Source organism: Chelonia mydas, chromosome 14 (genome assembly GCF_015237465.2).
Source record: "Chelonia mydas isolate rCheMyd1 chromosome 14, rCheMyd1.pri.v2, whole genome shotgun sequence".
Lineage (NCBI taxonomy): Eukaryota > Metazoa > Chordata > Testudines > Cheloniidae > Chelonia > Chelonia mydas.
In genome coordinates, this window is record NC_051254.2 from 30,350,058 (window position 1) to 30,367,241 (window position 17,184).

Here is a 17,184-nt window from a genome sequence, read left to right on the forward strand (position 1 = left end):
GGCCCAGATGATCAGACATATCAATGTCTTAAATCAATGGGAGTTAGGCACCTAAAAACCTTTGAGGAACTGGTTTTACATGACTAAGCTGTTTGACAGTGAGATTTGTAGATTCCATTGAAAGTGATGGTGTCATTTGTTGTTTAGAGAATTCATCCCCTTAATGCTTTAGTCCTGGAGAAATTTAGCCATTTCAGTGCCTTGAAAAAGTTTGTACAAATTTTGTTCCTGGTTTCTGTTCTGATTATTAAATGAACCCTCGCAAGGTATTCAAATCCTGCTTATTTCCTATGAATCACAGTTTAAAATAAAGTGAATTACACCCCCCTGCCCCCCCTCTTTTTTTCCCCAGGAACACAGGGGCTCCATTTCAGATTTGGTGTGGGGTGGGGGCGCAATTTTAACCATGAGTCCAGGGGCTACTTAGAAATTAGCTGACAGGAGCACTGTGTCTAATTCCAATATAAAAAAAAGAGAATTAAATAAATATTACACTCGCTCAGCTCTAATAGTAATGTTCTCACATCTTGTTTCAATTCACTTAAGGGACACTGGTTAGGTTTAAAATTTTAATGTATATTCTGACTTTGTTATTAACTCCTGATTACAACAACTGTAACAACTGTAGAAAAATCTAGATTACTTTCTATCACTTTTTTGTAGTTCACCAGGCATGGAACAGATCATTTAACCTTTGGAAACATTCTACGAGGGTAAGGCCCTCTGAGTTTATACTGTACCTGCCTCGCGCTCTAGAGGTGTTACCCCACTGCAAATAATAAACTAGAAATTGACCTTAAAAAGGAGTGAAGCTGACCCTTTCAAGGAACTTTTACAGTATTGCTGACCCCAAATGTTCAAAAATCATGAATCAGGCCCACCAAAAATCATGAGATTGGCTTTGAAATCATGAGATTATATAAAAATAACAGCTTTGGAGTTCTTTTTATTTGCCGTCTGCTTTTTGAGTCTTTAGGGTGCACTGGGGTAACATTTTGAAGCTATCTCCATATCCATGGGGGCTAGAAACTTCATTTTTGTTTAAGAAAGAAGGCTGAAATCATCACATATCCACTTGACTCCAGGAGCTGGGGCTTTAAGGAAAACAATCATTATGAGATTCATGATGAAATCATAAGAGTTGTCTAGTTACTTTCCAGAAGGCTCTTAAACATAACACTACAGTGACTGAGATGTAGCTCTCACAGGAGATGATACAAAATTACTCAAGATTGTATATTGTCTTTTTCAAAGCCCATTGCAAATTAATTCCAATTCAGCAGTCTCTCCTTGCGGTCTGTTTTTGAAGTCTTTTTGTTGTACTATTGCGACTTTTAGGTCAGAGATCGAGTGACCAGAGAGATTGACGTGTTCTCGGACTGGTTTATGTATGTTATAATTTTTGACATCTGATTTGTGTCCATTTATTCTTTTACGTAGAGACTGTCCAGTTTGACCAATGTACATGGCAGAGGGGCACTGCTGGCACATGATGGCATATATCACATTGGTGGATGTGCAGGTGAACGAGCCTCTGAGAGTGTGGCTGATGTGATTAGGCCCTGTGATGGTGTCCCCTGAATAGATATGTGGGCACAGTTGGCAACGGGCTTTGTTGCAAGGGTAGGTTCCTGGTTTAGTGGTTCTGTTGTGTGGTGTGTGGTTGCTGGTGAGTATTTGCTTCAGGTTGGGGGGCTGTCTATAGGCAAGGACTGGCCTGTCTCCCAAGATTTGTGAGAGTGACGGGTCGTCCTTCAGGACAGGCTGTAGATCCTTGATGATGCGTTGGAGAGGTTTTAGTTGGGAGCTGAAGGTGATGGCAAGTAGCGTTCTGATATTTTCTTTCTTGGACCTGTACTGTAGTAGGTGACTTCTGGGTACTTTTCTGGCTCTCTCAATCTGTTTCTTCACTTCAGCAGGTGGGCATTGTAGTTGTAAGAATGCTTAATAGAGATCTTGTAGGTGTTTGTCTCTATCTGAGGGGTTGGAGCAAATGCAGTTGTGTAGTAGAGCTTGGCTGTAGACAATGGATCATGTAGTGTGGTCTGGGTGAAAGCTGGAGGCATGTAGGTAGGAATAGCGGTCAGCAGGTTTCTGGTATAGGATGGTGTTTATGTGACCATCGCTTATTAGAACTGTAGTGTCCAGGAAGTGGATCTCTTGTGTGGACTGGTCCAGGCTTATGGGTGAGGACCAAGTCACAAAGTTCAGCCACCAGGTTTGCCGTGACATTATGGGGGATACTGTTCCTGACAGCTTGTAGTCCATCTTCGTGTGGAATGTTGGTGTAGAGGGCTTCTACATCCATAGTGGCCAGGGTGGTGTTTTCAGGAAGATCACTGATGGATTGTAGTTTCCTCAGGAAGTCAGTGGTGTCTCGAAGATAGCTGGGAGTGCTGGCAGCTTAGGGTCTGAGCAGGGAGTCTACATAGCCAGTGTCCTTTTTCTTTTGTAGAGAAGCAAAGTGTGTGTTCTAAATGGCTTGCCTAGTTTTTGTAAAGCTCTCCAACATCACTGTCTACAAACCATTACCCTCTGATGCCACTGAGGTTTACCAAAAGTTAGTGCCTGTCTCACCCCCCGACAACCTGCAAGGTCTCGTGCCAGCAAAGGGAAGCCGCTCCCAGATCTGGAGCTGCATTCGCATGTCCTGAGGGCTGTCCTGCACCATGGTCACCACGGACAGGTAGGTCCTCAACCTCCATCTCTGTCCCAGCTGCAGGATGGCCTCTGGTGCTTGCTCCCTCAGGCACCTGGAGATGCTGAAATAGGGGTGGGGTTGGCGGAGCAGGAGAAAACCCCATGAGATTAAGAAATGGCAGTGAGAGCCTTTTCCTTCCCTGGGAGATTACGGTGTCTCTCTGTGGGGACTCCCTTCCTGGCAGATGCTGTGCTTTCGTTCCTGGACACTGCCAGGAGGCCCAGCTCCCAACCCTAGCAGCTTGGCTGTTCCATCCCCTACTGTGTACCAAAACTGCCTTGAAAGGACTATCCAAGCCCCGCTCAGGCCTGCTCCCATTGCGGGTCTCTCTCCTGGCTGAGCACAGGCTGTTCTTATTTCACCCAACAGGCCTGGATCCTAGTTGCATGCTGCTCCTTCTCATGTGACCCCTGCACTTATTCCCTTCCCCGGGGGATAGGCTCAGTTGAGCTACTACCCCTTTCATGGCCATCTCACCCTGGGACAGCCTGAAACTGGAAACCTGTGCTCAAACAGTAATTGTTTGCTAGGAAAGGTGCTGAAGACACAGTGGAAGAGGAAATCCTTTGGACTGGATTTAAATTATTCCAAAGGAAAGTGAATGAGAGAAAATGTCCAGCGTTATCCTACTCGCGAAAGAAAAAATTAAGGTCAGAAAGGACCATTCTGTCCATCTTCTGCATAACACAGGTCCTAGAACATCCCGGAGTGCTTCCTCCAGAAAACCTACGACATGTGACTGACCCAGAGCATGTCTTCTGGAAAGACATCTTCATACATTAGAGCCAGCTGGTAAGAAACAATCTTTCTTCTGCAGTGACGTGAAGTTAAAGGACAAGGAGAAGAAGAAAACCTCTACTCGGGTTGTTGCTGGAGATGAAGCAGAGAGGCCAGGACAAACACGGCTAGGGTCCAGGACTGACTGTCAGCAGATCTGCTGTTTTCTATTCCTGGCTTTTTGACCATGAGCGAATCTCTTTGCTTCTGTGTGCCTCAGTTTCCATGACTATAAAATAAAGCTACTCAAGGTTCTGTTTTTTTCTCTCCTGTTTTTCAAGGCGGGACACTTAGATACATTTGGGGCCTGTCTACGCTACCGATCTCGAGTGTCTTTTTGTAACCTGTTGTTCAGAATGTTGTTCAGAAGCTATGGATGACACAAGCTCCTAAGTTTGTTCTGTGCTTAGCCCCTCTGGCACAGCTGGGCTGGGCGGCCTTTTCTCGCTGTGCTGTGTGGAGCAGGTTCTGGGCACTAGGGATATGAAGAGGCTCTTGGGAACTAATTCTTGAAAATAAATATCAATGAACTGCAACCCAAATAAAAATCACTGCTGCTAACATTGGTGGGTGATAAAATAGTAGTAGAGTGGTAATTAATGACGAGGAGAGGACAGTGACCCAGAGCAATCAGATCCCTTGATAAAGTGGAGCCATTCAAAGAAAACAAGTTGGAAAAGAACCAAAGGAAGGGTCCTATAGCTAGCGACAAAGCATGCAGGCCACACCTACAGAATGGGGAAGTGTATCCAGGAAAGCACTGACTCTGAAGAGGATTTAGGGGCCATGCTAGGCAAGCCATTCAACATGAGCACCCAGGGCGATGCTGTGGTGAACAGGGCTAAAGCCATCATTAGATGTATGAAAAGAGCAGTGAGGAGCATAGGGAGGTGACACACCATGAGGAAGACTGATCATGGAATCCTGCATCCAGTTTTGGCGTCCACCTTTGAAAAAGGATTTTGAAATATTGGAGATGGGGCAGCAAAAAGTAATGAAATGTTTTGAGGGCTGGAGAAAAATGCCTGGGAATGAGCTATTGAAAGAGCTCAGCCTGTTTAGATGATAAAAAAGATCGGGAGGTGACGTCATTGAAGTGTTGAAGTGACTTCATGGAGAGAAAATATCGGGTAGGAAAGGGCTCATTAATCTAGCAGAGAAAAGCATAACAAGACCCAGTGGCTGGAAACTCAAAAGAGACCAATTCGTATTCGAAAGAGGGTACACATATTCAACAGTGAGGATGAATCACCAAAGGAACAAACTAGCAAGGGAAGTGGTGGGAATTCCCCACACCTTGATGTCTTCTAATAAAGACTAGATGGCTTTCTGGAACGTGTGTAGTCAAAAACTAGCTACTATGCTCTACAGAAAGCATGTGATATGCAGGGGGTCAGATGACATGCTCTAATTGTCTCTTCTGTCCATAATGTCTGCTAATTCATGAAAAACTGAGCGTAGCATGGGGAGAAGCATCTGATGTTTTACTGTGTTCGGCTTGAGCCCACAATGAACTCTCATTGCATGGGGTGATCCAGGGGAAGCGGCTGAAACACCCAATGTGGCTGGACAGGGACAGGACATCAGCACTGCAGGGGAGGGGTGGGAGTGGCGATGACATGACAAGGGCCTTTGGCAGGACCTCAGCCTATTGGACAAAGGTGGTGGGGAGGCGATGATCTCACAGAGGGATCTTGACATCAGCCAGGCAGGACAGGGGTGCAGGACAGGGGCAACCTCGGAGATCCCTGTGGCTTTGCTTCAGCACGTCTCCTTCTCGAGGTCTCTCCTGGAGGACTGAGAGAGCATGCACTTGCACGTACGTGTGCGCAAGGAGGACCCTCGTCGGAGTTTTCTCCTTTTCTTTTAGTGGTTTTGCGAGAAAAAAGACGTCCCTGTAGAGAAGGTAAGAGCCTCGGAGAGGTTTGGAACCTGTTCAGTCTGATCCATCAGGTGCCAGCTGATTTTTAGGAAAGGAAAACACTAGATTGTGGGGGCAGCATTTTATTTCCAGCCTAGGACTTTCTCCCTTAGAATTACTGGGGACATTGGGGTTTCTCCTTTTTCTTTTCCCTCCTTTCTCATCTTCTCTTGCATCTTTGTCCTTTTCCCCTGCTTTCCTTTCACCGCCAGGACCTGTCTGTGCATGTGGAGTTGGGGGGTTGCATTCCAACTCTCATTGCGGGAGGCCCTCCCAAAGACATGTGGCTGGAATGGTGCTCTAAGAGTGACCCCCTCCAGTGGTGACCTGGGACATGTGGTGAGAACTCTCAGCTTTCTGCTTCTCAGAGTCTCAATGCTGGTTGCGGGAGCTTGGGGCTATTGTGAGGGAGGAGGCTCAGGTCCTTGTTACTCTCTTTTAAGACCAAGAAAATAAGCCATAACCAAACATGTATTTGATTGCTCTTGCCGCTTTTCTCCATTCATTGTCTTTGAGTAATTCACGATTCTCTCTCTAATGGGCTAGTTCTTCTCAAATACTTAATAATTAGGTTTTAATAAAGCCAAATGCAACCCCATACCTCCAGTAACAAAGGAGTCAGGCGGCACCCTATAGAATGGGGACAATCCGCTGGAAAGCAGTGACTCTGAAAAGGATTTTGGGGCCATAGTGGACGAGCTTCTCAGCATGGTCTGTCAATGTGAAACTGTGGTAAAAAAGGTTAAAGCCATTCTTGGCTGGATAGAGTAGTGAGTATGGAAAGGGAAGTGAAACAGCATTGGTGAGACTGATGTTGGAATGTTGAAGCCAGTTCTTGTGTCCACATTTTGAATATTATGTTAAAACAATTGGACATGGTACAGAAAAGATTCGTAATTGAGTGATGGGGATGATGCCTTCTAGTGAGACATTGAAAAGGCTCAATCTGTTTAGTATATACAAAAAACAAATGAGAGGTGAGTTGCTTGACTTCATGGAGAGAAAATGTTGAGTATAAAAGAGCTCTTTTATGTAGCAGAGAAAGGCATGATAAGACCCCATGGATGGAAGCAGAAATCAGAAAAAATATAATGACAATAAGACCCAGATTTGTAAGAGAGTGTTTCGTCATTGGCACAAAGTACCAAGAGAAATGATGGCTTCTCCATCTCTTGATCTCTTTGAATAAAGACTAGATGACTTTCTGGAAAATGTTTGAGTAAAAGAAAAGCCCAGGTCTTCTGACATACAGGAGGCCTTAGGATATGCAGGGGATGAGATTAAATGCTCTAACGGTTCCTTCTGGCCATAAAGTCAACTAACTTGTGAAAACCTAATTGCGGCCTGGGGAAGAACCTCTGTGTTCTACTGTGTAGTCGGTGTTACCTCACAAGGAAGAGTCATTGAGTGGGGTGATCCAGGGGAAGCAGCTCAAACATCCAATGTGGCTGGACAGGGGCAGGACATCAGCACTGCAATGGAGGTGTGGGCGTGGCAGTGACATCACAAGGGCCTTTGGCAGGACCTCAGCCTATTGGACAAAGGTGGTGGGGAGGTGATGACCTCACAGAGAGATCTTGACATCAGCCAGGCAGTGAGAATAAGGAGGACGCTCTTTGGAGTTTTCTCCTTTTCTTTTAGTGGTTTTGCTCAAAAACAGACGTCCCTGTATAGAAGGTAAGAGCCTCAGAGAGGTTTGGAACCTGTTCAGTCTGATCTATCAGGTGCTGGCTGATTTTTAGGAAAGGAAAACACTAGATTGTGGGGGCAGCATTTTATTTCTGACCTAGAAGTACTGGGGACATTGGGGTTTCTCCTTTTTGTTTTCCCTGTTCCTCTGTTCCTCCTACCTTTCTCTTCTTGCTTCCTTTTTCCTTTTCCTCTGCTCTCCTCCCACCACCAGGAGCTCTGTGTGTGCAGTGGGGGCCGGGGGGTGGGTTGTGGGAGGCCCTCACAGGGAGGTGAGACTGGACTAGTGCTCCGAGAGTGATCCCCTCAGTGGTGACCAGGGCCATTCTTTGGGCTATTTGATGAGAACCCTTAGCCTCCCACCCCTCAAAGTCTCAACCTTGATTGGCTGAGGAGGGGGCTATTGACAGGGAGGAAACTCTGGTCTTTGTTGTTCTCTTTTATGACCAAGCAAATAAGTCACAACCAGTTCTATGTTTGACCAATGTTGACGCTGCTCTCCATTCATTGTCTCGGAGCAGTTCATGATCCTCTCAAACATTCCAATTCTTATGAAATAATTGCTGAATAATTACTAGGAACAATTGTTGGTCTGTAGCTCATCTGAGCGCAACTCTTGCTACTAACTGGCTGCATCAGCTAAGACAAGTCACTGCTCCTTTCTCAGCCTTCGTTTCTCCTTCTGTCAAGTACGAATAACAATCCTCTCCCACCTACCTCGCCATGGGTGGATGCTGGGGATCCACTGAAGAGTGTCACTCGGAGCAGTGCAGACTAGGGGGTGTCCTATCACACTGAGCCATAGCAGATTATGACCTAATATTCTATTTGATTTGTATTTTATTCTTTTGAAATTGTGAAGAGCAGCAACTAGTTAGCTCAGACTGAAGCATCTCATCTCATCTAATTGTCTAGATCATAGTGTCTCCCCTTTGTGTACGACGAGAGAGTTTCCTGCACTGTGACAAAGAGGAGATGCTCTTGTTTTGTAAACAAATATTTTTGCAAAGAATTTTCATCCTACTTCTTATGATTTCAAGAAACAAAGTGGTTTTGTCTGAATGGATTTTATGACAGAAAACAGTTCCCATGAAAATGTTCACAACTTATTTCTTGGGCTTTATCCCTGCCTCCGGGGGGTTGTTGTCTGTTAGTTAGCTCAGCAGGGGACAGCGGCAGCACCTGGGCCTCTGGCAGCAGCCAGGCCGATGGAGACCACTGCTTTGTTCCAGGTGAGGAGCCAGGTTGGGCTGAGGGAGGGCTGAGGACGGGCTGTGAACACCCTGGGCCCAGACGCTCTCCCAGGGATACGGGGTGGGGGGGTCCCCAGCGCAGGTGTCTGGCGTGAGCCACGCAAACCCCACTGACAGCAGCAGCCGTCACACAGCTGCCCCTTCTGCACGGCGACCTGGGGGTGGGGCATGAAGAGCTGCTGCCACTTTGGTCCTTGCTGCTCCGGGGCTGGGGGAATTGGCACCTCCCATGGAGTCCTGGGCAGTGGAGCGGGGGGCTCTGCTCTGGGCTTCTGAAGCTGTTGGGGGCTGAAGGCATCCCTGAGAGGGAGGTTTGGGGCCCGATCTGCCCTGGGTGCCTGAGGTGGGAAGGGGGGGTCTTGAATCCTGCTCTGCCCACCACGCCCCTGTCCTTCCCTCCCTGGTGCAGGGACCCCCCTGGATTCAGAGCAGAAGGAAGGGGTGGACATGGCCGAAGATGAAGCTGCTCTCAAGGTCATCCGAGAGCAGCTCTAGTGCAGAGATAAGGTACAAATGTTCCCCACCTGGGCTGGAAGCAAGATTGCCCTGTATCTTCCCAGCATCCCCACCCCCGCCGAGGGTCTTGTCCCTCCTGATCCACCACCCCTAATGGGGCCCTTTTACATTCATGATGTGGGACCCCCAAGATGCGGGTGTTTGTCCCACAACAGCCGAGGTCGTCTCCCCCCACAGGCACTGTCCCTGTTCCTGATCCTGCTTGTGTAGGAGTCGTGGGGATTTGGACAATGGGTGGGTCCCCACAATCCCCCATTGAGGCTTGAGCCCTGGAGCTGGTTTGGGTGGGGCAGGAAGGTCCCTAGCTAACAGGTTCTCTCTCACTATACCCCACTCCTGGTGGGTCCAGGATGAGGGGCAGCAGCTCCTGTCCCTTCAGGCCATCTACCCCGCATGTCTGGCTGCACGGGAGAGAGGGGAGGACACGATGGAGCCGCGCTGCTGCAAGGCGGCTGTGGTGAAGAGGATTGTGGTGAGTGAGACATGCCATACGGCAACTGGAGGAAGGAGAGAGACATGGGATTGGCAGGGGTATGGCCGGGCTAATGGATGGGGACTGGGTGGTGTTGGAGGGGGCATCAGAGGGAAGGAATTGCTGGGGCTGAAGACTGGGGAGAAGAGAAGGGAGAAAGTCTGAGATTGGTCAGTAGTGGGCAGGGGGGGAATTGTGGGGCTGGAGGGCAGCTGAGAGTGGGGGCCAAGGAATCACACGATCCCAGCTCGGTCATCGGGATGGGGCTGAATGGGGGCAGTTTTGAGAGGGAGGGGGAGAGAAGGGGATTGGGAGTGGGCTGGGCAGGAATCCGGGAAGGGGGACAAGTCTGATGGTCAGGAAGGAGCGGGAGGTGGTGGGGGATCCTGCTGGCCATGTGAGGCACTGGCTGTGTCATCTCCTCACTGGGAAGTGTCAGTCGGGCCTGAATCTCACACGCTCCTTTGTCTCCTTCGTGTCTCACAGGAGCTCATCGAGGAGCTTCCCAATGACTCGTCACCCAGCGCCGTCCTCGCCCACTCCCTGGCTGCAGTTTGCAACCTCTGGTACCAAGACAGCCTCACCCCCACACCCTGCCGCCTCCCCTCACCCCAGTGCTGCTCAGGCCCAAGGCTGGGAGTCACCGTCACTGTCCCTCCCATGTCACCTCCCAAGAGTGGCGCCTCTGGCAGAGATGGTGGGGTGGGAAGGGTCGCTCTCTCCTGGCAGGGTTGTTCTTTTCACTCCCATAACATGACAAAGGCCTTCTGGGGGGGCTCACTCCTGGGCTCAGATACAGGAGGGGCAGCAGGCTCCAGGGAACAGGAGCTATTCCTGTGCTGCCACTGTCTGTCTGTGACGCCTTGGCCTTGTCATTCCCTAGCTAAGTGCCTCAGTTTCCATTCTCGCCAGCCTGTGCCTCTATCCCTGTGGGTTGGTGTCCGTGTTGGCGACAGTCCCATCCCCATACTGCACAGTCAAATACCAGCTCCTCTCTCTTGCCAGCACCATGAAAGCTGCCCTGGAGCCAGCCCTAGAGACCCACCTCTTGCGAGCTGCTCTTCACTCCGTCTTCACCCTGGGCACGGAGAAGGACACCACCGGCATCCAGGTACATCCTCCTCCTCCATCCTCCTCCTCTTCCTGAGTGGTCCTTGGTCCCTGCTCCCTTCATTAGCTGGAGCTCCAGATTTAGGGGTGGGGTAGCGGAGATGGAACAAGCTGCAGGGTTGGATCCTTCCCTCCGGCAGGGAAGAGATTACCCCTCCCTGGGGGATTTCTTTCTTTCTTTCTTTCTTTCTTTCTTTCTTTCTTTCTTTCTTTCTTTCTTTCTTTCTTTCTTTCTTTCTTTCTTTCTTTCTTTCATAAGCCGTGTTTTGCCCAGAAGCTCAGCTTCCATCCATAGCAACTTGGCTGTTTCCTACTCTTCTGCGTACAAGGCCCTCTGCAGAGACCTGCTAAGCTCATGGGTCAAAGGTCCAGGGGTCATCAATTCTTGCGAATTGCCTGTGGTGGGATGTGAAGGAGAGAGGCCAGGAGATGTGTTTGGGAGTCTCCCCAGTGCTTCCCAGAGACCCCTCTTCCCATCCTGTGGCAGGTGTAGGCCCAGGTTCCCTTACTCTGACCCATGCTTTGCAGGCTCTGCGCAAAGTCATCCCAGAGGTCCTGGATGCCATGCTGGGGAACCTGCTGGCAGAGTCCCCAGACACAGACAGGCTCCACTTCATCTTGGAGGTGAGCCCTATTTGACCGTAATTCTTTGGGGGACTGGTAAAGAGAGACTGGAAGATCCATTTTCTACTCTGTCCTCCTAGCTGGGTCCCCAGTGGGCCTTCCTTGGTCGGGGAGGTCAGTGCAATGCAGTGTGAGGTCCTTCCTTCTTGAGGGACAGAGGAAGGAGCTGGCACTACAAGCCAGAGCTCTGCCTGGTTCTGCTTAGCACTAACCACAGGGCTCCTGGTTGTCTTGGGGAGTGAGAGTCTGAAAACCCACCCTTCCCCCACCCCTCCACCACACACACCCCATGAGATTCAGGAGATGGTTCTCAGAGAAGAGGCACATGCTCCTTCCTAGAGAAACAGGAGGACCCCAGGGAATCAGCCCTTCCCTCTGATCTGCTCTGAAATTCCTGGGGCGATTGTGCTCTCAGTCACTCCCTACATCCCTGCAAGGTTTGCGTAGCAGGGAAGGGCGTAGGGTTCAGTCTCCTTTCTGGTGAACTGTTCAGGAATCAGGAGTTCTGGGAGGATGGGACCAGCCCCAACCCCGAACATTGTCCCAATCGAGAGAGACGCTGAGAAGTTGTGACCTGCGGGGTTCAAGCTGCGTCCTGGGGGAAAGAATCCCCTTCTAAAGCTCTGCCATCAAGGACTCAGCTATTCCCCCCTGCGCAGAATGTCTCAGGCCCCTGGGGCTGGAGGCGTGGGGTTCATTTGCAAAGAAGGTGCACCTGGCCACTGAGTCTGACCTGCCTCCTTTCCCCACAGCACGTCACCTTCTGGGTCCTGTCCAGAGTGTCCCAGGAGCGAGCCAGGGCTATCAGGAGCAGCACAGCTCTGCTGAGATACACAGTCACCCTCCCTGAGTTTGACGTAAGTGAGCTCCGACCCCAGCTTGCTGGCTCTAGGCGGAGGCGGGCTGACTCCAGCGGGCTGCAGGATCTGCTGCTAGCGGGGCTGTGGGTTAGGAGGGTTCTTCATGGGGAGGCAGAGTCAGAGCAGGACTGAGCTAGGCTTGAGTCAAGTTCTTCTTGTCCTGGTTCAGTGTTGTCCCTGGGCCTTTAAGGGGCCCATGCTCCAGCCCCTGCTTGGCATCCCAAAGCAGCTCCGGGCTCCCTTGCAGCCGCCAATGGGATTGGAAGGACACAGAAACCGTAACCAGAATGAGAAAAGTGTCATTCTCTCTCTTCCAGGCCTGACCATACATGAGGCGGAAGATCTCTGGTGCTATGACTGGCACCAGGACAGCAGGCTCTTGGGCTACAAGAATACAGCCAGAGTGGGGGAGGTAAGGGCACTGTGCCAGGGCATGACACAGCTCAGGGAGTGTGGCTGGCTGGGTTCCCTGCAGTGGATGCCTCCTGGAGACAGGAAAAGAGCCCACTCCTTATTTCCAGTTCAGAGTTCCTCATCCAGCAACCAGTGGGACAGGCTGGTGCGAAAGGTCCCACATTGGAACCTGGCTAGTTGCCGTGATTTGAGGAGAATCCTCCATGGGTGAGTTAAGATAGGATTATGGCTCTGGGTGTCTCTCTGCTCCCTGTCCCCCTGGCTGATCCCCAAGTGTCTGAGAGGAGAGCACTGGGTCAGTCAGTCACGGTTGCTTGATCAGACCCTTGTTTAATTCCCTGCACCCTGTAGAAGCAGAGAAAGGAGGTGGGGTTTGCCCAATTCCATTGCCGGTCAGGAAGCAGAATGCCCCAACCTGGGAACTGGGTAGGGGACATAGTGAGCTCCAGAGCCAATATGGACCACATGCGCCCCCCTCATGTCTCCAGACCTGGCCAGGGAATGGCAGAGTATCTGGACCTCAGCCACTGTTCCAAAGAAGCACATTGTCACTGAGCCAAGTTGCGGCTCCTTGCTGCACAAGTAGAAAATCAAAGACACCCCGCCCCCCGCCCCCGTCTCACAACTGTGGTGAGAATATCCAAACCTTTGAACACACCGTAACACAGTGCCCCCAGGCTGGAGTCAAAGGTGAAATGGGTGATTTCCACAACATCACAGAGGAAGCCTTGGAATGGCTTCTGGATCGACAAGGGCATCTACAGAATGCTGCTCCACAGACGCCCCGTGAGAGAGACAGTGTGAGCTTGTCCCGCCTCCCACAAGCTGAATTGCTGCAGCGGAAGAAAAGTCTCCGAGGAGTGGCTGTGATGGGGACTGGGCCATGCGTCTCGTTGTCCTTGTCAGGCTGCAGGTTGGATTCCCCTTGAAGAAACCAAGGAGCTGCAGAGGCCATACCCAGCAACTAGAGAAATCACTTAGCTGGGGGAAGAGACCTTTGGTCTGTCCGCTCCAATCCCCTCCCGCCCCCCCAAACAACACACGCAAACTCCTCTAGCCACTGTGGTGCAGGAGATCTCTCTGCTGGAAGCAACACAGGGTCCCCTGTGGTCTCTGTGCCCTCCACAGCAGAGTGGGCCTGCTCACACTCATTAGAGATCCATTGCCAGCCCATCCTGGCCCCTGCCATAAATTGCCTTCCCAAAAGAGCCACTGGAGACTTTGGTCCCTCAGCATCTGCGACCTTTTAATAAAGGGGCTTCCCTGAGCCCTGGGAGCCTGAAGGCCTCCTGGGGAATGAAGTGCCTTGGCCACAGCAGCTCTCTTCCCCACCCTTTGGGGCACTAGAGGCCATTGTACCACCAGGACTTGGAGGCTGGCTCTGGGCAATGTGCTCGAGCCTCATGTCCTGTTGGTTTTAGGTCTTTGGAAAATTCTTCTCCATCGGGCAGAGAAGATCCTTCCTACAGACAGCAGTGCCGGCCATCCACGACCCCCTGCTGCGTGTCAGCCAGGCTGGGCTGGTGCTCGTCTACTCCCTCCTGGGGGAAGCCCAGCAACTGATGGGGGACACGGTAAGCAGCTGCAATCGACTCAGGAGCTTGGGGTGGGGCCCAGGGCCTCATTCCCATCCTCTCGCCATTCGCTAGCCTGGTAGCAAGGAGCCTAGTGGGGACTTCTGGACCTCATGGACTTCTCTTCTTAGGATGTGGTGCTCTGCTATCACTCCTGGGAAGGACAGGAGAGTCCCCTAAGTGCCCTCTGGGAACCTTTCCTGCCCCACAGAGCTGCCCCCATTTCCCCACTGCCTAGTGTCCATGTCACCCGAGCCACCATCGAGAGTTGCTCCCATCCCTGGCAGCCTGGGAGGCCGAGGACTGACTGGTGCTGGCGACTGAGCAGGAAGGGCTGAGGCACATGGGCGTGGGAAGCTGGTCTTGCTGCTGGTAGGGCTGGACCCGCTCTCGAGAGATTGGGAGGATTCAGTCAGCAGGGGCTGCTGACTTGCCCCGTTCCCCAGGGCTGCCATCCTGTGGCTTCAGCTTTTGTCACTGGGGTGACTTGGGGAAAGGTCTCAAGCTCTCCCCATCCCACCTCACTGCTGCCAGAATCCCTCCCGCCCCCCACCACCCTGCTAGAGCCCACTCCCTGCCTTACCTGGGTGGGGATGGAGGTAGGGGTGGAGGAGAGGGTTCTAGGAACTTGAGCGGTGTCCCCAGGTGGGTTGGAGGTGGAACAGCTGATGGGCAGTTGGCACTGGAGGTCACTAGAGAGGACAGCAAGCCTCCATCCTGGGGTCAGGAGGGTGAATCCACCACTCAGACATGAGCAGATGCTGGGTGGAAATGATGGTGCTGGTTCCAGGTGCCCTTAATTCTCCCTGATTCCCGGGGAGTGTCTCAGTCTCTGACTTGTTCTCGTTTCCCTGCAGCAAGAGGATGTCACAGCCAAGGTCATGTGCCAGCTTCACATCATCCGGCACTTGCACCAGATGCCCGAGGCGTTGCAAGGGCTGTGGCTCATCTGATGCTCTTAAAGGTTCCCCTCCCTGTTCAGCAAGTCCCGCTCCCTGCTGCAGGTACTGCTCTGTCTCACTGTAAATGGGGGGCTAGTGGAAGCGGAAATGGAGGCTCCTGGCACTCACAGAAACTCTCTCCCCTCTCTGTGGAGCTGGGTCCTTCCCTCGGCCCCCCAAATTCCTTCATCTGGGGCAGGAGCTCTTTCCCTCACACCCATACCCCTCCCCTCTTTCCTTGATCTCACCCCCATCCCATTTCCCGTGCTCCAAGGCAGAGATCTTCCCGCAACATATGGCGCAGAAGGACCTTTGGGTCAGGGCTACAGACTGTCTGTCCAACTGAAGCTCAGGAAGCTCCACATTTGAGGAGATGAGGATGGGACAGAGGCTCAGGGCTAGCTTCATCTCCTGCCCTTTATTCTTTCTTTGGCCCTTCTCTGGGCTCTCCGAGTCTGAGATGAAGAGGAGCCTCCTCCCCCCGTGTCTTCTAGGCCCTGGGGTATGTGACAGCCTCCCAGATGGGTGCAGTCAGAAGCTGAACCACGTCAGGGAGCAGTGGGGACAGATCCCTTGTCCTAGGAAACAAAGTAGTGGTAGTTCTCAAAGAGGCTGAGAGGAAGAGCCCACTCCCTCCTGGAGGTAAGAGCCATTGACTTCTTTGGGCATCTGGGTTTCTTGGGGGAGAAATGGGATCCCTGCTGCATAGCCTGGCTGGGAGCTTCCCCCATCATTGGGACAGAGACATCTCCATCAATGTGCCACCCTTGTTTTTTTCCTAGCAAGAGGCTCCCCAGAGAACTCCTCCTCAAACCTGTTCTCCTGGGAGCGTTTCTGGGAGGAGGCTCCCGTCCCTCAGTCTCCAACTGCATCATGCAGTCTCTTTCACCTAACATCTCCGCTCTCCAGCTCCACTTCCTGCAGCAGGACAAACGGACCTTCAGCTCCTAGAGAACAGACTCTGACCTCCTTCTGATCAGCAATGGGGTTTTCCCATCCTCTCAGCAAACCTGTCAGCCGGGCTGGACCGGATTTGAAGGAGGAGGGTATCTAACAGGGTGGCTTAGCCTATGGCTGCCTACCCTGGGGCTAGGCCAAATTCATGACCAAGTGAGCCCCGCCTGAGAGGAAACAAGGGAAAACAGCAGCAAAAGTAGAGAAGCAGAGCGAGCTGTTCAGTAGACGGCCTTGGGCCAGAATCTGCAGTCCAGGGTAGGACGGCTTCTCTCACCATCCCTAAGGAAGGGGACATAGAAGACCCTAGAAACCCAAGAAGGGCAGGCCGAGCTGAAATCAGGCTGAGGAAGAACTCCCCACGAGGGTGGAAGGCCTTGTTTCTGTTCAAGACATTTTTGGACTTTGTTTGCAAAGAGCATGACCCAGGAAGCAGTGGAGTAAAGGACAGTCACCTGGTTGGAGGGCTGAGTTCCCAGCCAAGAAACTGCAAGAGTGAGTATCAGCGGGGTTGCTAGCCCAGCTAGAAAGCAGTGACACGAGGCCTGGCCAGCATCTAGGGGTGAGTGAACTCTGGTACACTCCCAAACTGGCTGTGTCTTGAGCCCTGTGTAGCCTCTTCTGTGGGAAGTTCCCATGGGTCAGTGGGGCCTGAATCTCTCCTGCTCCTTTGGTCTCTTTGGGCTTCACACGAGATGTCTGGTGAACTGCCCTTGGACTCTGGACCCAGCACTGCTCAGAAATTATTCGCTACCTTCAGAGAGACAGGGCACAGCTCAGCCTGTTGGGAAGGCTGGAGACTCACACTTCACTCGAACACACAACACTGAGGTGGTTTCGGAAGCGTAGTAACAAAGAAGAGATTTAAGTGATACTAAGCAAGAGAAAGAGACAAATTTCAACCAGAGAAACAAAACACAACAGACTTTGGAGTGACTAAAACTGAATCTTAACAAGTCACAATCTTTGCCTTAGCAGTTTCCAGACTAACATCTCAGCTTTCCTAACAGACCTTCTTTGATGTCCCTGTAGGATAGAAAACTTCTCTGTCGAATCCGCTGATTTGATTGCTTCGTCTTCTGGTTTCAGACCCTCTGTTCTCCTTCTGGGCTGCCTAGACCCTGACTGTAACATCTCTTTGGCCCAGCCTCTTACACAGACGTGTGCTGCAGCCAGCCCAGCGCAGGGAGCAGTGGGGACAGATGATCTCATCCTGTCAGACAAAGCAACATGGGTCCCATTGAGGCTTAGATGGAAGATCCCAGGCATCTCCTGGAGGTAAGAACCGTCCACTCTTCTGGACACTGGGGGCTGTTGCAACAAAGAGGGGGCTCCTGTTACATAGCTTATTAGTCATCATGACTGTGTCTTTTTATTC

At 51.4% G+C, this 17,184-nt stretch overlaps 1 protein-coding gene across 1 annotated transcript in view; it reads left to right on the top strand.

The window, feature by feature from the left end:
- LOC119567445 (maestro heat-like repeat-containing protein family member 1) overlaps positions 1 to 17,184 on the top strand; it is an 850,842-nt gene that overhangs the window by 833,409 nt on the left and 249 nt on the right. The window contains exon 13 of the mRNA XM_043528899.1: positions 16,896 to 17,084. The gene's annotated coding sequence lies outside the window, so the exon portion shown is untranslated. The remainder of the gene's footprint in view (positions 1 to 16,895; positions 17,085 to 17,184) is intronic.